The 26,262-nt window shown below is 46.5% G+C and overlaps 1 protein-coding gene and 1 long non-coding RNA gene across 2 annotated transcripts in view; one reads left to right on the top strand and one right to left on the bottom strand.

Moving 5' to 3' along the window:
• The window catches only part of LOC306646584 (uncharacterized protein), a 63,834-nt gene that overhangs the window by 18,313 nt on the left and 19,259 nt on the right, over window positions 1-26,262 (bottom strand). The window lies entirely within an intron of this gene.
• LOC306646592 overlaps window positions 19,793-26,262 on the top strand; it is an 82,987-nt gene continuing 76,517 nt past the window's right edge. The window contains exon 1 of the long non-coding RNA XR_013759890.1: window positions 19,793-20,306. This is a non-coding gene — a long non-coding RNA (uncharacterized lncRNA). The remainder of the gene's footprint in view (window positions 20,307-26,262) is intronic.

Genomic DNA, 26,262 nt, shown 5'->3' with positions numbered 1-26,262 from the left:
CATTTTGTTCTCTCTTAACCCTTTTCTGCCTGTAAAGCCCAAACTTCCGCTCAGCTCATCGATGCACTCATTCAGATCCATAGAATGAGGTGTTACCTATTCTAAAATCGCAAATAAAAGCCAATCAGATATTTTGATTTACTTTTGTTATTCGATAGTCCTCTATGCTGACTTTCAAACTATGGCACTGTTTTTTCTCCTCAGTACTGGGGATTGAACTCAGGGCATGGCTAGGCAAGCGTGGAGCTAATTTGCCCAGGCTGGTCTCGAACTTGCCATCCTCCTGCCTCAGCCTCCTGAATAGCTGGGATTACAGCCCTGTGCCACCATACCTGGTCAAATGCACTATTTTGATTACCATTTTTTTTCTATAGAGCAGTGGACGGTTCTATTTTAAAATATGCTTTTTTTTAGAATTTTTGCAAGAGAAGAAAGAATAACACTTGGAACTGGTTGCACAAAATCTTTGTGCCTCTCCTCCAGTGACTCCAAGCTGTGATTTCCCTTTAGCTAGTCCTTTCCTGGGCACAGATGTCCTGTAGGGACTCCTTAGGGTTGAGGTTCCTCTTTGCGAACTTTTTTGGGTGATCTAGCCTTTAGCACTGTCCCTCTCTGCGTTTGTCACCTTGAAAAGATTTATGTACTCACTTGAGTCTCATGTTTTTTCAGTAAATCTAAGAAGAAAGACATGAATTTCAGGGGGGCGGAAATTCCAGTGTTACATTTTATTTGTTAAAAATTCTTGTTTCCCTGTTTCTTCCCCTGAACATGTACAGTTTCTCAGATCTGTTTTTCTGCTTTGATGATTTCAAAAAGAATTCCAGGGTTTAAACTTCTAACACCTAGAAGTGTTTAAACAATGACAGTTTATAAACTAATTTCTTGCCTTGGAAATAACAATTAACTGACAGCATTTCATTGTTGTGTGTGTTTTGTGTGTGATGCTGAGAATCTAACCCAGGACCTCCTGCATGCTAGGCAAGTGCTCTCCCACTACTTCATTTTCTGAAAAGAACAGATACTTGTGGATTTCCTTGTTGAATTAGTAAATATTCCTTATAGTTTTCTTTCCTCTTCTTTATACATAAAAACTGGATTGAGTGATTTTGCTGAATTCTTCAAACACTGAGTTTGTTTCATTTATTAATGATGATCCAAAGCTACATTCCTGGTTAGCCAAGACCTGAAGCCAGTGACTCCAAATTAAATCACCCTTGAGCCTGCAAAAGGAAGTAATGAGAGACAGTTAGTTCTTCCTAGGGCTCCTTCCCCTGCAAGTATTCTGCTTGTTCACACCCACCAAGGAAAGAAGCATTGGCACTGAGAATCTGCCGGGCTCTGGAAAGTTGGGGATCCACACGCTGATGTGGCTTGGGGATATGGAGGAATATGCTTTTTCTGGGGCTGAAGTTTTCTTGGGCCTACTTTTCTTTTCTTTTTTTTTTTTAATACTTTTAGTTTGGATGTTGATAGACCTTTATTTTATACATTTATTTATATGTGGTGCTGAGAATCGAACCCAGTGCCTCACACATGCCAGGCAAGCACTCTACCACTGAGCCACAGCCCCAGTTCCTGGGCCTACTTTTTAATATTAGGTTTGAGTTTTTGCATCCACAGTATAGGTGTGTGCAGTGTAATTTTTTCATTTTGAGAAAAGTCTATAAAGGTCAGAAGTTCTTTCTCCTAGGCACAGTGCTAATCAATTTGGGGGTTCACTTGGATCACAGTTTTAATCTGAATCCAGCTGAGCGTTTCATCATTCCTGAGAATTGAAGCCTGGGGAAGGGAGCACTCTTAGCTTCCAGGTGAGAGGCCAGTCGCAAAGTTCCTCTACACAGGATGCTTGTGAGGTTACTTATGGGTTCTCTGTTCGGGCCCTGCATGTTTTTTCCCAATAGTGTTTTGTTTATAATACCTTTAGGCAATTTTTGACATCCAACTTGGCTTTTATTTTGCAAGATCGTTTTGTCTTTTTGGACTCTATTGAGATTCAAATGAGTTATTTCTCAAAACTCATCAGTAGCATCTTGTCGGGGATGCATTGGACTAGTACATAATTTGGGGTGGTATTGGTCTTAACAGTATTAAGCCTTCTGAAACATGGTCACCCGGTGTGCGCATGTAGTGACCATAGACGGTATTGACACAGATGTCCTCCCTTACCACCTCTCTCCCTCTTCCTTCCCTCTCTCTTCAGTGCTGGGTATAGCTCAATGGTAGAGGGCCCCCCTTGCATTCCTGAGCCCTGGATTACATCCTCATCACCAAAATAATAATAATAATAATGATAGAAACAATACCAGTTCTTAAATTATTTCAAAAAATGGAAGAGGAAATTCTTCCAATCCATTCTATAAGGCCAGCATTACTCTGACATCTACATCAGACAGGGACACAACTAAAAGAAAAGAAGTACAGACATTATGCTTGACAGTTTTTTTGGAGACAAAAAAAAAAATCTGTGTTTATGAATCGGAAGACTCAGTATGAATAAAATATCCAAACTATCAGAAGGGATCCAAAGGATAAGTAAATTCCTCTTGAAACACCAATGACATTCTATATTCCACACAGAACATAGAATAAATAATTAGAAAAATAATACTATAATTTGTGTGGAACCACCATCACTGAATGACCAAAGAAATCTTGTGCAAAAAGAACAAAGCAAGAGGCTTCACACTACCTATCTTAAATAGATATTACAACCCTCCAGTGTTCAAAATAGCATGGCACTATCCAGGCACGATGACTCAAACCCATAATTCCAGCTACTAGGGAGGCCAAGGCAGAAGGAGCACAAATTCGAGGCCAGCCACAACAACTTAGTGAGACCCTGTCTCAAAATTAAAAAAAAAAAAGGGCTGAGGATATAGCTTAGTGATACAGTGCCCCTGGGGACACCCCAGTACCAAGGCCCCTCCCCACCAGAAAATAAAAAATAAAAATCCACATGAACCAGTGGAACAGAACTGAGGAATTGAATAAACTTACATGTCTACAACCAGGTGATTTCAGTGAAGTGGCTAAGAACACGCAGTGGAGAAAGGATGCCTATTTATTTATTTGTGGTAGTGGAGATTGAAGCCAGAGGCACTTGCCACTTAGCTATCTCTCTAATTCTTTTTACTTTTTATTTGAGACAGGGTCTCACTAAGTTTCAGGCTGGTCTTGAACTTATGATCCTCCTGCCTCAACCTCCCCGGTCACTAGAGTTACAGGTGTGTAATCCCAGTGATTCAGGTGGCTGAGGCAGGAGGATTGCAGGTCTGAGGCCAGCCTCCGCAATTTAGCAAAACCTTATCTTAAAAAAAAAAAAAAAAAAAAAAAAAAGGACTGGGGATGTAGCTCAGTGGTAAAGCATCCCTGGTCCAGAAGGGGGAAAAATGAAAGAAAGAAAATAAGATGTCCTTGAGCTGGGGCTGTGCCTTGGCGGTAGAGCGCTTGCCTAGCACATAAGGCACTGGGTTTGATCCTCAGCACCTCATAATAAATAAAATAAAGGTATTGTGTCCATCTACAACTAAAAAAAATGTTAAAAAGTGAAGACACCCAGAAAACCACTCCAGATGCAGGAACTCACACTGGAGATTTCAATAAGCAGAAACAGGGTGTCTGTCCTCAAGGGCGAAAGAGAAGGAAAGAGGGCTAATAGCAGGGGAGCCACCCTTAAGTAGTGGGAGCCCACGGGCTCATTGGACCAATGACTAATTGTCAATCTAGATTGAAAAATAGCGTGAGGGGAGGGGGCAGAATCAGGGGAGAAATGGCTACAGCCTTGTTCCCTTCGTTCCCCCATTTTGTTCATAAGAAGATCCCTTTTGGGCACAAGGGCGAAGATCCATCTTCAATGACTGCTTCCTGCTGGACATGGGCGTAGAACTGGTTCAGGGGAGGGAGATGTCATTGCAGTAGGCGGGGGCTGGGGACTGGACTGTTCCCTTAGGGAGAGCACTTGTAGCCAGACTCTGAGTCTTTTTTTTTTTTTTGGCAGTGCTGGGGATTGAACCCACAGGTCCTGGGCTTGCGAGGCAAGCACTCTGCCAACTGAGCTATATCCCCAGCCCCGATTCATCCTTTATAAGGTCCTGATAGTCCTGTAATACAAGCTGGACAGATCTATTGGGGAAATTTCAATGGCAGACAGGGAGAATGGCAGGGGAGGCAGGACCGTAGCTGGCAGTCCAGTCCTCATGGCTGGGTGGTTGTCTGGTGCCTCGGTGTTCTGGTCCTCGGTCTCCAGAAAGGGAAGGAGGGTGGAGGGCTTGATGTCTTCAGCCTGAGGCAGAGAGGTCCCACTGGGGGGCCGAGTATTGCTTGGAAGAAGCCTGAGGTGAGAAGCTGGAGGGGGTTTGTGGCTTGGGAGTAGACTTAACCGAGAAACGTGTAGCCATCCTGGTAAACCTCGCACCTTGACAGCCCCAGGACTGTATGGGGTCCCTGCCATTTGGAGACAGAGGGGCTGTGGCCTCCTGAGGAGACAAGAACCTGGTCTCCTATTTGAGGAGGTTGAGCCAGGGGTCCAGATGAGGGAGGAGTTGGCGTAACCCCATAGGAATGCCCGAATGTGGGATGAATTACGAGAAGGAAGAGGGGAAGGAAGGGGCACTATCCCAGGGGAAGGATGGGACGACCATACATCAGCTCAAAGGGAGATATTGGCAGGTTTCTTGGGAAGTGAATGAAGGTGCAGAAGAACAAGAGGCAGGAGTTTAACCCAGTCAAGGTGAAGTTCTAAAGAAGTTTGGTTAAGACATTTTTAAGCGTTCAGTTTGTTCGTTCTACTTTACCCAATGAGTTTGGGTGAAAGGGAATGTGGAAGTGCCAAGGGACCCCAAGGGCCTTGGCGGGTTGTTGGGAAACTCGGGAGATGAACTCAGACCCATTATCTGCCTGGAAGGAGGACTCCAAAGCCAGGAATGAGCTCATGCAGGATGCAGGGAGAGACGGGTGGTGCCCTTCTGTGGGAGGTGGGACGGCCTCAGCCCATCCCGAGAAGGTGCCTCCCGTGACCGAGCGCGAAGGCACGGTGCCAGTCCACCCTGGAAAGGCGCCACGGGCCTGCTGAGTCGGAAAAGTGGGGTCCACCGCTGTGGGATTGGTTCGTGGGCAAACTCCCCTGTGGCGGGGAGATGCCTCAGAAGTGGGACGTCAGAGGGCAGAGCTGCAGGTGGGTCTCGGCGAATCGTGAGAGTGAGGAAAGGTCGGGGAGTAGACGGAGGAGGCGGGAAAGCCTCCTGCTGGGGGTGAGGTGCGGGGTCGCGGAGAGCCATGGTGGGGGCTGGCGGGACGGCAGGCGCCCTTCCAGCCTCCTCATCTGCGCTGCTGCCTGCAGGGGTGACCCCCGTCTGTCCGAGGGCTCGGCAGTTACGCGGCCTGCAGTTGCTGGGAGGCGGAGAGCCTCAGGGAGGGTCAGGGTGCAGCTGGGGTGGAGATGGAGGCCCTTTCGCGGTAAGAAGGCCCCTCTCTCGCAACAGCGCCCCGGCGAGGATGTGGAGAGCGGGTGTGGAGGCGGCGTAGATGGCGAGGGGCTCCCCTTCGCGAGCGTGCGCGGGGGAGGGCGGTTCGTTCCGCCTGTTGGTTGGCGGTGTTGGTGGCCCCGACTCCACAACCTGTTCCAGGGAGACAGTGGCATGTCCAGCCCGTCGGATCCCTTCACGGAGAAGAGCTGCCATCAGGGAACCACATGGAAGCAGGGTTGTGAGGGCCCCTCCTGGACCTTGGAGGGGCAGGGAGTGGCTCCTCCAGGTCTCCCGGCTGCGATGGTCACTGAAGCCTGCATGTCAGCAGGCGGGGCAGAGGGTGGCTGGATTGAAAGGAGGACTGTCTTAGGGCAATGAAGAGTCCTCAGTAAGGGCAGTCTGCAAGGCCAACCCCGACGGGCGGCGGAGTGCGCAGAGCCTTGTGAGGAAGGAGCTGGCAGATGAGGGAGAGCACTTCCTGGGAGCCCACAGGAAAGGGTTTGGTTCCTGGGTTAAGACAGATGCTGCGGCCAGTGCCCTAAGACAGGGTGCCCAGCCTCTTACGGTGGGGTCTAGCCTTTTTGATAGGTATGCACTGGGCCAAGGGGGGACCGAACATGTGCCCTAAGACACGTCATAAGACCCCCAAAGCAAACCCAGAGACAAACAGGTAGAAGGTCTTGGAGATGTCAGGGGGAGGCGGAGGGCGGGGCTTGAAGAAGGGCCTTCCCTAGGGTCTGGGAAGGGGCTTCCACCAGGTGGAGGAGAGGTGTGTGGACGTGCCCTTCGAAGCCTCATACAAGGGGCAGGCCAGATGGAAAAATCTGCGATCCAGGATCATATCCTGCTGGCCCTAGACAGGAAAGGGCTTCTTCCTTGGTGGATGGAGTGGGCGTGTCCTGGCAGCAATGCGTTTCTCTACAGTGATGGCCTTAAATCCAGGTGGGAGGCTGGCTCCTAAGTAAATAACCCGAGGCTGGGAAGCTGCGCCTTGCTGGAGGAGACCCCTATGACCTCCGTCAGCCAGAAAATTTAGAAGCTTAACCGCTGCCCCTGGGGGAGTCCTCGAGAGAGGGGACTAGCGTAGAAGAAGGTCATCAAGACACTGTAGGAGAGAGGAGGAGACGACAGTAAGAGAGGCGAGATCATGGGACGGTGCTTGGCCAAACAGTGAGGGGTCCCGAAATCCCTGCGGGAGGACTGCCAGGTCAGCTGAGAAGAAACTCGAGGGGAGAGGGTCAGTCCAGGCTGAAGGCAAAGAGATCCTGCGAGTCAGGATGAAGAGGGACAGTGAAAAAAGGCGTCCTTCAAGTCCAACATGAGCAGCAGGTGGTGGGAGGAGGGGGGAGGAAAGCAAGGCCAGGGACTGGGCACCAAGGGGAAGATGGGGACACTGCCCGAGCTGATGCTGCGGAGGTTCTTGCACCAAACGGCAGGATCCATCAGGCTTCTAACAGGCCCGGGACGGAGTGGCAGGGGGGAGTTTGGGGGCGCAGGAAAGCCGTTCTGCCTTAAATCCTGGATGGCCGTCGAAGCCCTAAGAGGTCCTTTGGGAAGGGGAGTGGTCCTTCAGGCTGTGAGTCAAGGTGGGACTGTGGCTACAGAGGTGTGTGGGCGTCCGACCTCGGGGTACGCAAAGGATGGGATGAAGGGGAATGAAGACTCAGGCTGGGTTTTGTATGTGCCTGCAAGGTCGTTGAGGACAGGAACAGCAGGAGTCTCGGGTGGAGGCATATGGTATATGAGAAAGGAAATAGAGGCCACCAATTCAGTAGGAATGCCCTTACCAGGAGGAAATGGACAAGCAGGAAGTATCCAAAAGGATGTGAGTGAAGCAGATTTGTCATTATTGCAACCTTACTGGAGGGCTTTGCGGGGGGTGGTATGGTTTCCCTCTACCCCGACTGTAGAGGCTTTGGCAGGGGAAGTGGGTCCCCAAAGCTCCCGCAGCCCTGAGAAGGTGGCTCCAGTATCTACAAGGAAGGGGAGCTGCCTGCCTGCCACCTAGGGGTCACCCGGGGCTCCTGAGTGGTGATGGTCGTCGGGTGTAGAAGTTCCGGGCCCCTCAGTCATCCATTGACAATCCCAGTAAGTCAGTGGGGAGAGGGGGCGAGGGTGACCTGGCTCGTCTCTGAGCACCAGGGCAATCCAGTGCCCAATGTCCCGGTTGGTGGCATTTTGGACAAGGACCTGGGGGCTGTCAGGAGTTGAGACAGGCTCGTGCCCAATGGCCCTCTTTTCTGCACTTGAGGCAGGGGCCTGGGGGTCTTCTGGGAGTGAGGGTGTCCCTAGTGGTGGCCGGCTGGCAGGTCTAGCTGACTGAAAGGCTTTTAGTTGTGTGTGTGTGTTTTTCCTTCCCTTCTGTTACACACCCTGAATGCCACCACTAGAACCTCTGGCTGTGGGGTTAGGGGACCCCTGTCCAACCACCTCAATTAGGTATATTTCAGCATGGCCTCTGGGAGGTGACTCAGAAAGGCGGATGGGTTTTCAGTCTTTTCCTGCGTTACTTCTGAAGTTCATCATACTTAATGGGTTTAAAACGGGCGGCCTTCAGGAAACCTGCAAGGACGCAGGTTTGGAATTCATCCTGCCGCAGACGCCTGATCCCCGGGTTATTGCCCACTGGGGCTCCCTATCTACTGGTTCAGCCCCAATGGGGTGGGTCAGGGTTGATTGGTGAACCTCATCTGCTTAATTGCGAGCCTCTTCCCAGACTCTCTTGCACCCCTCAGGGGTCAAGGTGCTGGACGTGATCATATAAATGTCATGCCAGGTAAGGTCATAAGACTGACTTGTTGGGGGCGGTGATGGAGGATGGGAGAGCAGTCACTGAGATCAGGGGTCTCTCATGAGCTCATGACCATGGCGTGCCCGGTGCCTGGGAGTGTTTCTGTGCAAGGGCTCAGGATGCCTAGCTGCTGTGGCAATGCCCTGCAATGGGGAGGCTCTGGGCAAGAGCCAGGTCAGTTCTAACCTTGATCTCAGGCACACACTCCCGGGAAGGAAGATCTTATGCTAGACAACCACAGTGTTTCACCAGCTCCCCTTCTCTGGTTCCTGCCCACCTTATAGCAACTTTTAACAAAGGACTTTCTTGAGAGCTACACAAAGCTCCTAACATCACACTTTGCAACCATGGATTGCTACTGTGAAAAGCTACATAGATGCCCTAGTTTCTGTAATGTTCCTGAATACAAAGAATAATGCTTTGCATGGTCTTTAACCTGATAAAGAGACATATATAAATAAAGATTGCTGGCATAATTCTTCAGAACTGCATCTCCATCAGAGAGCAGGCTTCACCTGATCCCAGCCTAGTCTTCAAGATCTGTGCTTGTCAATCTTTACTTTCCAATCCCCCTTTGGCCCCTTGCGGGACCCCAGAGTTTGCCCGCTGATAGCTACACTGAGTAAGATACTGAAATTCCTTAATGAAGTTTGCGGAGTTGGAGATGAAGGAGCCCAGCTGTTTCTTTATCTGGGAAAGATCAGAGAGCAAGAAAGGAATGTGGACTGTGAACACTGCCTTCACACAGGCCACCTTCCATAGCGGAGCTAGAACATGTGCACAGGATGGAGTGATGGGAGGCCTGGGTGGGCTGGGTGGAGTGGGGGGGGGTGGTGGTGGAAGAAACGGGGATGGGGCAAAGGAGATGGAGGAGCAGGGGACCAGGTATGGGGGTGGTTCAAAGTCAGAGGAGGAGGAGGGATTAGGAGGGGGGAAGAAGAAATGGGGAAGTGAAGGTTTCATTGCCAAAAGGAGGTGTTCAGGTTTGCAGGAAAAGCAAAGATCAGGTTTAGTGCGCAAGAGAGACAGCGTGAAGGTTGGGAATCTCTTTCCATTTCCCCAGCGCTCTCAGAAGTTAAAAAGATCCCCAAGAATGTTGGGATCTAGACTGCCATTTGGTTTGAGGTCTGGGATGAGGTAAAGGGACCCTAAATGAGCTAAGAGGCAACCCAGGGGTCTGGGTGGGGATTGAGAGTGAGCTGCCCATTACGAGAGAGGATCTGATGAATACAGAGGCCAGGCGTCCCTCGGCCCCCAGGAATCACCTGAATGCAGGACGAGTTACCAGGGAGTCGTCACCACTGCTAGGTCAGCGTGCAGGCGAAGCCTGTAGAGGTACCTGGGTGCTCGGCGCCGGGGCTTTTGTAGAGACAAAAATGTCCTAAGAGAACCGCGACTGGAGTAGGTCTCGCAAGAGGCCGTCCTCTCGGGAAAGAGTCCCCTGCAGCCCGGGGCTCTCCGCAGCAGTCAGCGCAGGGATCCAGGGTTCTGCCGACCCCGCGGAGAGCCTTGGGGGTGCCAGACTCAACGGTCACTTCCCAGGTCTTACGGGTCATTTAACCAAAGCCGGCGGAGGAGACCACTTACCAAATGCGGCCGGCGTCTGGATGTGGAGGACAGCGTCAGGCAAATGGAAGGTGAGCCAGCGTCGGGGGTCTGCGGTCTAAGCGGCAGTAGAAGAGCCCATCCGAGTCGGGCAGGGATGAAAGCACCCGGGGAACCGCTCCAGACGCGGGCACTCCGCAGAGTTTGACGCGCGGAGTGTCCGCCCTTGAGGGCGAGAGAAAGAGAAAGAGGCCGGCAGCGGGGAGCGGCCGCGGGCTCGTGGCACGGAGACTAACGAGGAGGGTGAACGACCCAGACTGGAAGGCGGTGTCTGGGGACCGGCAGAGTCAGGGGAGAGACGCCACAGCCGTGCTCCTTTCAAAAGAAAATAGGATCTCCACTTCGGAATGAACTGGACCCCTTATCTCTTTTTAATTACAAAAATCAACATTACATCAATTAGTAACCTAAACACAAGATCTGAAACTAAAACTACCAGAAAAAAAAAAAATAGGAGGAGCGGCTTCGAGAGGTTGGAAGGGGCAAGGGTTTTTTGGAACAAGCCCCTCTCTCCCCCAAATCACAGGACTCATACGGACAGGTGGGATTATATCAAACCAAAACCCTCCATAGAGGTACGAAGCAATCGCTTGATTGAGGAAAACAGCTTCGGTTCGGTAGAACACAAACTGTATAGATGACAAGGAGCTGATATCCAGAATATCCAAGAAACAACAGCAAAAAGCCTAATAGTCTGATTCAAAAATGGGCAATAAGAATGCAAGCTGGAAATCATTTTTCATGGTGCCGGGGGCTGAACCCAGGGCCTCCAGCATGCCAGGCAAGCGCTGAAGCCCCACAAAACTGAACATCGTGAAGAGCACTCCCTGCTTTCCTGTGCAGAATCCCAGCTGGCTGCGCGGCGCAGGTGCATTCAACTAGATTCGATTTGCGATTTTTGAGTCTGTTTGCATCTCTATTCAGAAGATATATGCATGTATCCTATTATAATATACCATATAACATTAACCAGTATACTATGAGCTGTGTAGGTAAGCGTATTAATATACATACATTATGTAGTGTACGTTTTTACTGTGTGTAGCTCATGATGCGTTGTATAGTACAGTTTATATATGATAGCATTACTGTGCTGCATTGTCCTAGGAGCATACTAGTGTAGTCCTGTGCTTCGTCAGTCGATAGTACACTCGCAATCCCTGCTGGCCTTTAAAGTTGTTCAGGCAGGTCAGTCACATTCTGCTCCTCTAGTAATGGACACCTCTTCATTTGAACCACAGAGCTTCCCTCTCACACCCCATTTTCTATTTCCAAGTGCCATCCGTGTCCAGGCCTGATGGCTTGTGGCCACACAGTGTGCCATAACAGGAATGTGACTATAATTCAAAAGAAATTGCTTTAGTTGTAGATGGACACGATACCTTTCTTTTTAAAATTTATTTTATGTGGTGCTGAGGATGGAGCCCAGTGCCTCACATGTGCTAGGCAAGCGCTCACCACTGCGTCACCACCCAGCCCCATGTGGCTGTGATTTTAACACTAGCTACAAGGCCACTCAGGCAGCTTGCAGGGCCACAGCACTGTCACTTGGCAGTGTGGTGCAACCTGGCCCAGGGAGACCAACCTCGAGCAGTCCTTGTCACCTGTCCAGCAGTGCTTACCCCTGAAGAGCTGCTGCCCCTTTATGAACGAAGCACCTGGTATCTGACCAGACCAAACGTGTGGAAGAAAGAAGGAAGGATCCCGACTTGAAGATGATCACTGGTGAGATGCTCCGAGTCAGCTGCACCCCTAAACACATCGGGTCCAGGCTACAGGCCTGCTCCCATGTCTGTCTTCTAAAAGCATTGTCAGAATAGGCTGCGTGAACATCACGTTGTATCTAAGTCACTCATTTTTTTTGTGAATGGACTCAACAGAAGTCTCTCAGTTTTTCTCAAGTTCTGGGTGTGAGAAGCGGGCAGGGCGAGCCCTGTGAGGAGTTTCCTGAGGACAGGGTTGCCTGCAAGTCCCCCTGGGCCTGAGAACTCCATTCTTCCACTCTTTGATCCCACGTGGTAGAGAGAAGCATTATAGAAGTAAAATGGAAGGTTGTGGAGAGTTAAACATAGTTCGGATGTGTGAAATTAATGTTTTGCAATGATTATTTATTCACTTTTATACCAGGGATTGAATCCAGGGGCACTTAATCACTGAGCCACATCCCCAGCCTTTTTAAATATTTTATTTGGAGACAGGGTCTTGTTGAGTTATTTAGGGCCTTGCTAAATTGCTAAGGCTGGCTTTGAATTCCCAATCCTCCTGCCTCAGCCTCCTGAGTTGCTGGGATTACAGGCATGTGCCTGGCTAATAATTTCTAAAAATATTTTTTTGGTTGTAGGTGGACACAATACCTTTCATTTATTTATTTTTATGTGGTACTGAAGATCAAACCCAGTGCCTCACACCTGCTAGGCAAGTGCTCTGCCACGGAGCCACAACCCCAGCCCTGGCTAACAATTATTTTTAAGATACATAATATCACTTAAAGTGTTCTTATAAGTTTTCATATATATAGTCATACCAGCACCATCAAGATGGAAACAGGACATAATTCCAAAAGATGGCCCTTCCAGTGCCCAGTTCTGCTCAAGAATTCCACCCTTTACCTCTGAACTTTAAGGTCTTACCTTCGCTTTACTAGAAAGTTATGTGACCTTATGTTGTGTTTTGAATTCTGAGCTTGAGGCTGCCCTGGGCAGCAGAGCAAGGTCCTACCTACAAAACAGGAGTAGAATAAACCCCCCAGAGATGCCGTTTTTATGAGCTGAGGTTGGTAATATAACTACTCGGTTGGCTGCCGGTGGGCAAGTAGCAGCAGCACTGTCTGCAGGAACCCGCAGGCAGCAGGTGGGCGCTGGGTTTGTCCTGCAGTCCAGCTCTCGCCTCCCGCCTTCAGCTGCCTAAGACCAGCGCACTGGACGACCTCATGGGGCTCCTTCCTGGGCAGTCGGGTGCAGGACATGCCTGCAGGGGAAGGCAAGGGGGATGATAGCTCCCAGCTGTCACTTTTCAGTTTAACTGTGGACTCCCTGTTATCTTTTTATATTTGTGAGATGTGAGGATCGATTGGTATGGTGAACCATATGAGACCCTAATAAATATGAAATCACATATCTACATTAAGAAAATATGTTACAAATGAAAAAAATGGACAAACATTGGATTCATTGGCCATTTAAAAAAATTTTAGATGTTCATAGACCTTTATTTTATTCATTTATATGTGGTGCTGAGACTCGAACCCAGTGCCTCAAACATGCTAGGCAAGCTCTCTACCACCGAGCCACAACTGCCCCAACCAGCGTGGCCAAACTCTTGGTTCCCACGAGGGGCAAAGGGGGATTGGAAAATAAAGATTCACAAACACAGATTTTGAAAATTAAGCTGGGATCAGATGGAGCTCTGCCTTCTTATGGAGATGCAGGTCTCAAGAGGTATGCCAGCAGTCTTTACATATGTCTCATTATCAGGTTAAAGATTGCACAAGCATTATTCTTGTATTCAGGAAAGTTACAAAAACTAGGACATCTATGTAACTTTTCTGCAGTTGCAAACCACAGATGCAAAGTGCAATGTTAGTAGGCGCTTTGTGTAGCTGTTAAGTTTCTGTGAAGCAGGCAGACTCAGGTAGCGGAGCTGGTGAAACACTGTGGATGTCTAGTGTAAGAATTCCTACTCCCAGAAGCTGTGCCTGAGATCAAGGTCAGAGCTGATAGGGCTCCTGCACAGAGCCTCCTCATGCAGGGCATTGCCACAGCAGCTAGGCATCCTGAGCCCTCACGCAGAAAACACTCCCAGGCACCAGGCATGCCAGTTATGAGGTCATCGGAGACGCCCAATCTTAGTCCCTGCTCTCCCATCCTCTGTCACCCACTCTCCACACACAACTCTCGCCCCTCACTTGCCATTTAATGCAACATAAAGTTGTTCTTCCCATCTTAATGTGTGTGTGAACAGGGTAGCAGTATCTGCAGGCTGTCTCACATTCCTTACATTTGCTGGGTTTCTCTCCAGTGTGAGTATTTTTATGTCTCTGAGCAGAATTGAGATCTCTGAATGCTTTCCCACATTCCTTACACTCATGGGCTTTCTTTCCCAGGTGACTTGGTTCATGTTTTCAGAAGCCTGAAGCCGACATGCAGATTTTCCCACATTGCTTACATTCAGAACATTTCCCTGCACTAAGTCCTGTCAAGCATTTGTCCAGTTTGGCGGTATCTGAAGGCTTTCCCACAAGCTTTACATTCACAGGGTTTCTCTTCTGTATGATTGTTTTCATATTTTTGAACAGAATTTTGATATCTGAATGCTTTTCCAAAATTTCTTACATTCAGTGTTTCTCTCCACTGTGACTTAATTCATGCCTTTAAAAACCTAGAGCAGACATGGGTTTTCCCACATTATTTACATTCATAGTATTTCTGTGAAGAGTTTCTTTTTTTTTTTTTTTTTTTGCGGTGCTGGGGATTGAACCCAGGGCCCTATGCTTGCAAGGCAAGCACTCTACCAACTGAGCTATCTCCCTAACCCTTGTGCAGAGTATTCTTCTTCATGTGTTTGAGCTGACTGGTGGTATCTGAAGGCTTTTCCGCGTTTCCTACATTTATAAGAAATGAGTCACTTCATGTAATTCAATGGGGTGCTGATATCTGAACGCTTTCCCGCATATCATGTCGTAGTGCTTTTCCCAGCATGCATTACCTCAGTGCTCAGAAGCTTTGAAGGAGTGTATAGGTTTTCCCAATTGTTTACATCCATAGCATTTCTATGAAGTGTGGTTCTTCTTTTTCTGTGGCAGCAGATTGGCAATACCTGAAGGCTCTCCCACATTCCTTACATTTATATGACTGCTCTCCATATTCTGACACTCTTGGTTTGTGTCCAGCATGAGAGCTGATGTGTGTACTATGGTATGAATGGCAAATGAAGAATTTTCCACACAGGCTGTATTCACATGACTTTAGTCCAGTACTTTTCTTATTCCAATTGGTTTGGAATCTGACTGGAATATTCTCCACGTTGATGAATTTCTTCATTTTCAGTCTGTCCACCATGTGACTTCTGTAAAAAGTATGAAGCACGATAATAATGGTTATGTTGTTGGAGATTTTGCATATGCCATTTGGCGTTAGAATTCTAATTTTCCCACTTTCATTGAAAGCATAGGTTTTCTTTCCTGTCTAAATTGCCTGAAGAAGAATATGTGTGTGTCACCTTTCTATGATTGTAACAAAATACCTGAAATAATTTATGAGAAGAGAAGTTTTTTTGTTTATTTCTTGCTGTACTGGGGATGGAGTCCAGAGATGCTCTACCATTGAGTTATATTCCCAATCCTTTTATTTTTTAATTTTGAGACAGAGTCTTGCTAAGTTGTAGAGACTGGTTTAAAATTTGTGGTCCTCCTGCCTCTCAGCCTCCTGGGTTCAAGGGTGGCCTTAGCTTTCAGTCACAGTGCTTGGATCACCAATGGCACTTAAAATGAGACAAACATTGTGAAATATCCAGCAAGACCACTCAAAGCCTTATTGACATGAAAAATACAGAACCCTAAATAACTATTCTTCTCAGAAAATGAAGGCATCCATTTATTATTTCCAGGGCAAGAAATGGGTTCCCAAACAATGAATCACATTTTAACACACCTACGATTTGCAAGTTTATACCCCAGAATTCCTGTTGAAATCATCCAAGAGGGAAAAAAAACACAACTCCTGAACTTACTGCACATTCTTCAGGAGTTAAAAAAAAAAAAAAAGTAAAAAGAATACAAAACAAATGAAATATAAATACTGCAAATTTTATATTAAGATTCACATTTTTTATTGTTTTGGAAACATTTCATATTGTTTTTCAGGTTCTATTAATTAAATACATTCTCCCATTATTGAAATACTACCAAACGAGTGAGTAAATCTATCTAAGGTGACAAGCTCAGAGAGGGGCTGTCCTGTCCTGGGATTGGGTCAGTAGGCCAGATCACCCAGGAAACTTTCCAACGAGGAACCTCAATCCAGAGGAGTTCCCCCAGGAAAAAAAGAGAGGAAAGGATATGGATTCTTTTCTATCTTTCTTTTTTTACCATAGAGCTTTGTGTGCTGATTCTCTGCTTTCCTGTCACATAAAATATTCATTAAAAAATCTTATTTGGTGCTCAGATTGAACACAGAGATCCATCCCAGCCGCCCAAATAAATATTTTAAAGAATTATCCCTCTCTCTGTAAGAAAATGATTAATTAAGCTGGGGAAGCAGGGGTTGTGGCTCAGTGGTAGAGCACTTGCCTAGCACGTGTGAGGCACTGGGTTTGATCCTCAGCAACACATAAAAATAAGCAAAATAGAGTTATAAGCAAATTTTTTTTTTTTTAATTAAGCAGGGCATGGTTGTGCACATCTGTACTTCCCAGCGGCTCAGGAGGCTGAGGTAAAGGATTGGGAGTTCAAAGCCAGCCTCAGCAAAAGTGAGGCACTAAGCAAGTCAGTGAGACTCTGTCTCTGTCTCTATAAATAAATACAAAATAGGGCTGGATGTGGCTCAGCGGTTGAGTGCCCCTGAGTAAAATCCCCGGTACCAAAAAAAAAAAAAAAAAAAAGAAAGAAAGAAAAAGAAAACACTTCGTCTGTCTGAAATGTACAATAAAGGACAGATAGTTACACATAATGATATAAATTGGAGAGGGGAAGTTGGCATTTGGGAGTGCCAGGAGGAATCTGCAGATTTAGGAATTTCCTGCAGTTCTAGGAAAAGCTAAGCTGGGGGAACAGGCCTGTGGATTGAGGACCCAGTTTCCAAAACTTGGAAATCCGGGGGAGACATCCTCCGTGCGGGGAAGAGAGGAACCGGGGGTCCCCACGCGCTGCCACTCCTCTGCCCTCAGTCGGGGGTCAACACCCTTTTCACCAGCAGGAAGCTCTCGCCTGGAGTCAGTTCAGGATTCTCACCGGCCCCTTCTCGACACGCAGCTGACCATGCCGACCCAACTGCTCCCAGGGACAGCAGCCTGAACGACACCCCGCTCACACTGGGGAGGCGGAGCCCCCTCCAGACCGGTGCTCCCGCCCCGCTTCATTGGTTCTACCCTGGTCGTCTGCGCTGGCGTAACTGTTTCCACTCTGGTCCCCCGACCCCCTAAGTAGACCCAGCGGCCCTGGTCGCTTCCCACTGCTGTCCCTGCCCTGACACGCCTCCTGGCCCCCTGCCCAACACCAGGGTGCACGCAAGTTGTCGGCGCCTTGGACCAGCCCCTGCAGCGGACCCTCTTACAGGAGGGTGCTGTCTCAGATCACTACCTATTTCTTGCTCGGCGTCTGCCCAGGCAGCCCAGTCCAAGCTCTCAGGTAGGGCCCAGGTCCCTGCCGGTCCTTGTCCTTCTCTTCATCTGTCTCCTATTCCTTGCCCTCAGGCCCTGAGGACTTGAAGCTGCCCCTACCTCTCCCCCAGCTCCTCTTCAGTCCCCCACCCATCTCCATCCACCAAACCCTCTCCCTAGCCACCACACTTCTCAGGCTCTCGTCCTTCATTCGGTGTCTTCCTCCAGGCGCGTCCGAGAGCAGCGCCACTAGATAGCTCGATAAATTTCACACTCTGGAGGTCCGGCGGTGCTGGGCGGCGGGCGCGAGGGACCATTCCTCCTGGGTTAGCACTGCCTTGGGCCCTCATTCCCTCCTCGCCAAAGTCGCCCACGCCTGTCCAACAGCTGAACACTCCTCCGGGGTTCCACTGCACCTGTCTTCCCTTTACAGCCCGTGGCTCTGCCGGCCCGTCCCGGCTCAGCGGGTCCCTTGACTTCCAAGCCCCTTGGGCTCAGCCCCGCCCCCTAAGCCCCAACCCCTAGGCCTCGGCCCCACCCACCATGTCAGCCCCGCCCAGCATTCTGATCCCAGCCCCACCCTCTCGACTGGTCGCCTCAACTGTGGACGCAGCCTGTCCACAGTTGTCGCAGTTGTCAGGAGCTGGCCCGCTGGGCCTGCAGACACTGCTGCTGGGCTTGCGGCCCTAGTTTGTTGTGGGGAGAGACGCGGCCGCAGTGAGGGCGCCCAGGACACTGACCTGGAGAGTGAGCGCAGACGTGAACGGGAAACTGGGACACGAGTGAGGCATAACCGGTTCTGCGCGGCCCAGCGGCGCCCACCGACTGCCTGCGAGACCTGCTTGCCTTCCCCACTGGCGGGCCTCAGGCTGCACCTCCAAACTCCACGGGCTGAACAGCAGCACCGGGGTCAGCCGTGGCGGGTGGAAAGGGCCCCGTAACGGTTGTGAATGGTTCCACGTGGGGTTGGCGTGGCCGGGGATGGAGTTTGAGAATGCAGGGAGGACTCCAAGTTCCATGGGCGTATGGGTGACGCCCAAGGGTCGCGGCATCTGAAACTAGTGTCAGGACTGTCTGTGGATCTGGGGACGTCGTCCAAATACCACAGGATGGGTTTGAGGGACTAGGGGCCTGGCCGGAAAGAATTTGAGATACTTGGTGCCATCTAAGGAGCCAGGGAGGATTTGGAGGTCAAGGCCTCTGTCCAGACCTGACAGAGACACTATAATCGAGTCAGACATAGAAAGGTGAGAGACGCCAAATTAAAAAGGCTGCGTGTTATATGATTGTTTATATGAATTCTGGAAACCACTAAGCTATAGGAACCCGAAACAGCAGCTGGTGAATATTCTTGGGTATGTTCCCTATGTGGATTGTGGTGATGGAGGGACTTGTATGTCGGAACACTTCAGTTTAAATGAGCAGTGACCGTTCACGGTATACCAACAGCTGGGAAGGAAGCAAGCAAATGAAGAACATTAACCTGGCACTTAGGAGCAAAATGACAAAAAAAAAAAAAAAAAAAAAAAGAGAGCGCGCGCTACATGCCCGGCCCGGCAGCGTTTGTGGCGTACCTCTGCTCTCAGCCTGGCACGCGCAGTGCTCGCGGGTGTCGGTCCAGCCTTCCCCTCACTCACAAAAACACCCGAGATAAATGAGAAGAGGTTTGTGGCTCACAGTTTAAGAACTTTCAGTCCGAAGTCTTGGCTTCGTCGCCTTGGGGCTGTGGTGAGGCAGCAATCCTGGTGGCAGGGTGTGGAAGATGATGTCACATGTGGCCAGGATGCAAAGAGGAGCCAGGGTCCCCATATCCTTCAAGAGCATCCAATGACCTGCCTCCACCAGGCCCCACTTCCCTAAGGTTCCACCACTTCCCAGTTGTGCCCCAGGCTGGCAGCCAACCTTCAGCACATGAGCCTTTGGGGACCACTTAAGATCCAAACCATAACTCAAGGAAATTAGAAAATACAGATGAAAGAAATAAAAACATATCATGGGCTACGGGATGTAGCTCAGTGGTAGAGCTCGCTCTTGTCCAGCAGGTGTGAGACCCTGGGCTTGACGCCCAGAACTACAAGAAACAAAAACCCAACCACCAAAAAATGAATTACCAAGGACAAAATTTTACTTTCTCAAAACACCCAAAGGAAATGTCATACCCATACCAACCAGTCCACATAACTCAAGTACAAATCTTATAAAACTATTTTAAGCACCCTCTTTAAAAAAAAAAAAAAAAATCACACGGTCCTCTATGGCTACCGATCAGGTTTACTACCATAATTTACTACACTCCTCTTTGACAACAGGTATATTTGTGTTGTCAGTTAAGAAAGCATTTACATACAAAACCATGCTTTAATTAAAAAAAAACCTCCAATATATGCAATAAAAGTAAAATTTGAGGAAAAAAATTCTTGAAGCTGTATATACTTCATAACACATGCATGTCTAATGAATAACTTGGCAAAATATAGAGTCAGTCTCATCCACAATGGCAATGGGATATTTTAATATATTTGGTTAAATAAAAGACATTTGTCAGCATACAAGTTGCTTGAACATATTCAATAAAATATCACTAAGAAACACACAGAAATTCTGCTTGAGGAAAAGACTTTAATATTTTTAATCACAGAGAATAAACATAACTAAAAATGAACAGAATGACTATGCTCTGCTGTGAGGACAGGAAAACACCCAGCACCTTCCATCTAGTCTCTTCAGACGGGAGCCGCCGTGATCACCTTACCACGCAATGGAGAAAAGTTTTTGGTGTGTTGTGGGCGGGGGTTTGAAGCAGGGCCTCAGCAGGGCTCCACCACTGAGCTTCTGCCCCCGCCCCTCGTCTGGCTCTTTTTGTTGGCATCACTGAAGCTGCCACCCACGCGGGAGCAGAGCAACTATCACTGAAAACATATTTACATGCAAATCAGACCTTGTAGCAATGCAACCTATAGAGGAGGGAGAGTATTTCCAAGAACGAGTGTCTAAATTGGCTGCCTGATAGACATATTAGGGTTTGTGGGAAAATTCCAACTGAGGGTATTTCATGTAGAACTGCTACAGAAATTTATAGGAAACTTCGCCTCCGAGAACAGGGAAACCAAAAAAATTTTCTTAAGTTGTAGGTGAACACAATATCTTTATTTTCATGTGGTGCTGAGAATTGAACCCAGTGCCTCACATGTGCAAGTCAAGCGCTCTACCACTGAGCCCCAGCCCCCAGCCCCAAATCAACTGGTTTTGAAGATGATTTTGATTGGCACGATTACCAAGCAGGAAAATGGGCTGGCAGTAGGTGTCTGCATGGCCCATATGCTCTGTCTCCAAATGGGGTGACTTCAAAACCTGATAAATGCCTCTTCATTTCTTCCTTCCAATTCTCATCCAAGTTTAGACTACTGGCAACTTCTAACATGGCACCATAAGGGGAATACATTCTGCAAAAATCTTCCCACAATGAAGTCATCACAATCTAACACCAACTCTAAATTTATTGTTTAATCACAGGTATCTATCATTCAAAGTGAACCTATCCAAATAGCCAGAGATAGCAACAAACAGTAAAAGGCAAAAGACCAAAATAAGAACCCACATGAGACTATGATAAATTTTACATACTTAGTAAATGAAATAAACGTTCTATGTACTTTTTTCACTTTTTTTTTTTTTTTTTTTTTAAACAAAGCAGTTTTCCCCATAAGAAATGGTGGAATACATAGGTGGAGGGGGGATATCTAAACCCACCACATGACCAGTAAAAAATTCCAACAAAACTTTTTTTAGTCACCTACTAAACCACACAATAAAAAACTACATAAAATCAAACTTCTCTGTATATCAGAAACAGTTCAATTTACCCAGAGGTCCCACACAATTCAAAATAGATAAAATTTTATTAAGTAACTTAAAAACACTACCTATAAAACTCTTGTACTGTTCCTTTGAAAGTACTCATAAATTATCACACCTCAATGATTCTTTGTGGAAATAAGTAGTAAAAATTCCAAGTATAGAGATCTACATTAAGAATGAGTTACTAATGAAGAAAATCAATATAAGCTAGGTGCAGTGGCCCATGCCTATTAATCCCAGCAATTCAGTAGGCTGAGGCAGGACCACAAGTTCAAGAACAGCCTTGGTAACTCAGCAAGACCCTGTCTTAGAATCTTAAAATAAAAAGGGCCAGGAATGTAGCCCAGTGGTAGAGCACTCCTGGGTGCAGCCCCCACTTCTGTATTAAACAAAAAACAAAAACAAAAACAAAAACAAAACAAAAATAAAAAAAGAAAAAAGGAAAAGAATGAAAGAGGAAGGTAGATAAGCATATCAGTTTACACCTTTAATAATATTTTCTTTAGGATGTAAATTTTCTGGAGTATTATATAGGTATTTGCATCAGGCTTTGCACATTATCTTAATATGCATGATTTCTCTAATATAGGAGTTTTTATAAGACTTTCAAAGTAATGTTAAAATTGAAAACATTCTTCTGTTTCTTACACTTCCAGGTCTTTAATGCAGGAAGAATTCCTTCTCCCTTCCTTTGCCACAGTGAATACTGAGCCAGGGGCCTTGGGCCTGGTAAGCGAGCACTCCAACAAGCCGAGCTACGCTCAGCCCCTAGTGCGCACGTTGCATGTTCCCATAAGGAGATGAGCTCTGCACACTGCTTGTATTCTCCACGTCTTCTTTCATGGCTTTGACCTGAAGTGGGACAACAAAAGGCACTACAGGGTCCTTGGCACTTACAGGGTCTCTGACCAGCGTGCATTCTCAATGTGCTAGAGCGGCACTCAACAAAGCTTTCCCACATTCCTCACACAGGGCCTCACCCAGTTAAGTGTTCCTTTAGGTTTTGAAAGGGACTGTAAGGAATGAAGGCTTTCCCACACTCAGGTGTTTGTGCAGGTCTTCTTTCAGCAGGAGTTCTTTCATGAGTTCTTTCATGTACTGAAGGGTACTGGAGCGGCTGAAGGCTTTCCCACATCTTTTACACTCATAGGGTTTTTCTCCAGTGTGAGTCCTTTTGTGTTTTTGAAGGTACTAGAACAACTGAATGCCTTCCCACATTCTTGACATACGTAGGGTTTCTCTCCAGTATGAGTTCTTCTATGTATCTGAAAGGAACTGGAACAACCGAAGACTTTCCCACATTCCTGACATTCGTAGGGTTTCTCTTTGGTGTGAGTTCTCGCATGTATTTGAAAACACTGGAGCGGCTGAAGGCTTTACCACACTTTGTACATTCATAGGGTTTTTCTCCAGTGTGAATCCTTTGGTGTCTTTGAAAGAACTATGGCAGCTGAAGGCTTTCCCACACTCCTTACATTCATAGGGTTTCTCTCCGGTGTGAGTTCTTTTATGTATCCAAAGGAACTGGAACTACTGAATGCTTTGCCACATTGTTTACATTCATAGGGCTTCTCTCCTGTGTGAATGCGTCATGCATTTGCAGGTAACAGGAACGGACTGAAGGCTTTCCCACACTTTTTACACTCAAAGGGTTTCTCTCCTGTATGATTTTTTTCATGTCTTTGAAAAGAACTTGGACAATTGAAGGCTTTCCCACACCTCCTTACATTCATAGGGTCTCTCTCCAGTGTGAGTTCTTTCATGGATTCTAAAGGAACTGGGATTACTATAGGTTTTCCCACATTGTTTACACTCATAGAGTTCGCTCGCCAGTGGTGTAGTTTTTCATGTATTGAAATGAAATAAGACTAATGAATGCCTTTCCAACAGTCCTACATTATAAGGCCCATCTCCAGTGTGCCTTATCATATGCCTCTGAAAGGTCGAGAGAGAAACGAAGGTTTTCCACATTCCTTACACTCACAGTATGTGTTCTTTCTAGTATGAGTTCTTTCATGTACTCGAAGAGAACTGGAACGAGCAAAGGCTTTACCACACTGTTTACACTCAACGGTTTTTCTCCAGTGTGAGTTCTTTTATGTCTTCGAAAATCACTGGGACATCTGAAGGGCTTTCCCACAATCCTTACATTCATAGGGTTTCTCTCCAGTATGAATCCTTTTATGTATTTGGAAGGACTGTGGCAGTACTCAGACCTTTACCACATTGCTTACATTGATAAGGTTTCTTTTCAGGGTGAGTTTTTTCATGTATTTGACATAAAATTGGTAGAATAAAAGGCTTTCCCACATATTTTACATTTACATTTATGAGCTTCATCTTCAGTGTGTTTATCCTGTGTCTTTGAAAGCTTGCAAGGGAAATAAGAATTTTCACATTCTTTACATTCATACGGTTTCTCTCCATTGTGATGATACTATGTAGGCCTTTATGCGCTGCTTACCCTGACGTGACTTCTTTCCATCCTGAGAGTCATGTGTTTTTTTTTGCCCAGTGTGAGCTCTCAGGTGCTTATTAGGGGACGAATGACTTGTGACCCCCCTCTTCACATGTGGTGCTGTCATGGGGTTCAACTCCACTTGTTTCTGTGGGGGGATAGATTTGGAATCTGGCTGCAGGTTTCTTCATACTGACTACTTCTTCACTTTCAACAGACTCCTCTCTGCCAGATGACTTCTGAAAAAAAGGAAAAGTAGTATTAACCATTTGTTCTTAATAATTTTATATTTATTAATAGGAATTATACTTACATATTATTATAAGGGAATGAGGGGCTTTATTCACTCTCAAAATGCTTGAGCATGAATGATCAATGCTCTGCAAGGGGGCTTGATCATAGCTATTATCAAAACCAGTAATATTGACAGATGGAATTTTTAAATATGGTGATACACAGGGAACTACGAACTATGTAACATGTAAGTATGTGGATTCTGGATAAAATTTTGAAGGACAAAGAAACTTAAAGCTGGGCTTATTTGTTCTGTTTCTTTGTTTTTATATTTTCCATGAGTTAGGCATGATGATTTATGCCTTGTAGTCCCAGCTACTCTGGAGGTTAGGCAAGAGGGTTGCTTAAACCCACAAGTTTTTTAAACAGCCTGGACAACATAACAACAACAAGGTTTTCATTAAAAATAAAATAAATTTTAAAACATGCTATATTTCTCCCCAAGACACTGCCTTCCTTTGTGAACACAAAGTACCTTAGGTGTCTCTCATTCGTAGGGTTGTTCTCCAGTATGAATTCTTTTAAGTATTTAGAATAACTTGAATTTTTGCAATGATCTTCAATATGCTGGTCTTTCCATTTTATTCCTAAAATGTAGAACCAGAAAATTATGAGTAAATATTTAGAAATTTTATAGCACACTAAGACCCTGCTGATTTATTTATTTACCAAAGCATTCCCTTTCCATATTTAAACCACTGAACACCACTGATGATAAAGAAACACTCATTCTTTAAATGACTAAGGAAGGAATGTTGTTATCCTTACCAACGAAGGTCAGGTTCCTGAAGGTTTTCCCACATCACATCTCTGTATAGATTCCTCTGGGAAAGATCCAACAAAGCCCACTCCTCCTGCGTGAAGTTCACAGCCACATTCTCAAAGGTCACTGGGTCCTAAAACATCCCACAGTATGTAAAGGAGGAAGGGTGAGACAGACCAGCACTGGGATTCATAAGTTCACAATTCTGGTCTCCAACCATGTATTTTTATGACTTGGTCATCAGACCCTTCCACATAGCAATTGAGATGACAAATGAATTACTCATAGGGCCAAAGCAGAACAGGACACTACCCCGTGGACGGTGGGTTCCAGAGTAGGATGTGTGGCTCAGCCACCTCTAATTTCTCTTTGTAGAGTTGTCTAGTACCAGTTATAACAAAAACTACTACCTGGCCTACAGAAGGATTTAGTGCTCTAGTACTGAGACCGTGTTTCCTTTGAAATCCCTGCTCATGACCTTCAATCTTTGCTGATATCAGCCTAAAATGATAAAGAGTAGCTCACTCTGCCTAAATGTTTTATGAAAACAACATAGAATTTGCTGTACTCTCATTTTCCTTCAGATTTTGGAATTTTGTTATGTGCTGGTGCATACACAACAAGTTGCCTAAAATCACTCTTTACGTGCAAGAAGCACTTCCCTGGGTGAAAATACGTTATGCATTTCAGTGTATTACATGGAAAGTTGGCCCAATAAGTGATTACAGTGAGAGGACACTGGAAACTGGTACATGGTCTCCCCTAGTCCAAATTAATTAAGCACTAAAGAACACTAATGAAAAATATTTCACCAAGCTAACGGAAATTTTGATAAATTTAATTGGGCAATGTCAAATGAGAATGAAAACCGGTGGAAGGGTAGTACATGTTGTTAGAATTCAATGTCATCAAGATGTCACCTATTACAAGGCCTATAAATTTATAAATCCCAAAAACAGCATCATAGGAGTCAAAAAAAACTACTTTTCAAAATTTAATAGAAGTAATGAATGTTATAGTTCAGTGGTACAGTGCTTGCCTAGCATGCATGGAGGCCCTGGTTAATTCCCCTGCCCCCCAATAAAGGCAACATCTAAAAATGGCCAAATTCATCTAATCAAGAATGTGATAGGGCTGGGGTTGTGGCTCAGTGGTAAAGCACTTGCCTAGTATACATGAAGCACTGGGTTTGATTTCTCAGCACTAATATAAATAAATGAATACAATAAGGCCTATCAACATCTAAAAAAATTTTTTGGGGGTGGTGCTGGGGATTGAACTCTAAAAATTTTTTTTTTAAAAAATAAGAAACCCACTTAAAAAAAAAAAAAAAAAGAAAGTGATAGGAGAAGCATAGTGGCACATGCCTTTGGTTTCGGCATGTTGGGAGGACTGCTTTTGTTCAGGATTGGAGGCCAGCCTGGACAACTGAGAAAGACCTTGTCTCAAAAATAAATAATAAATAAAAACCCAAGGAACTGGGGTACATTCAGGACAGAGGCATGTATTTAGTATGTGTGAGGCCATGGGGTTCATCTTCAGCACACACAAAAATTAAGTAATGAATTAAGCTTGGAAAAGAACATAATTTGTGTATTTACTTTCTTTGTGGCAATCTGAGTTTTAACCTACTTGGCAACAAATACAGAACAACACCAGTCACAGCACGAGCTCCCCAGCAAGTGCGGAACAAAGTGCATGCCAGCCACCAGGC

The sequence above is a fragment of the Sciurus vulgaris genome (genome assembly GCF_902686455.1).
Source record: "Sciurus vulgaris genome assembly, chromosome: 16".
NCBI classification, from domain to species: Eukaryota; Metazoa; Chordata; class Mammalia; order Rodentia; family Sciuridae; genus Sciurus; species Sciurus vulgaris.
This window is presented reverse-complemented; position numbering and strand designations above follow the sequence as displayed.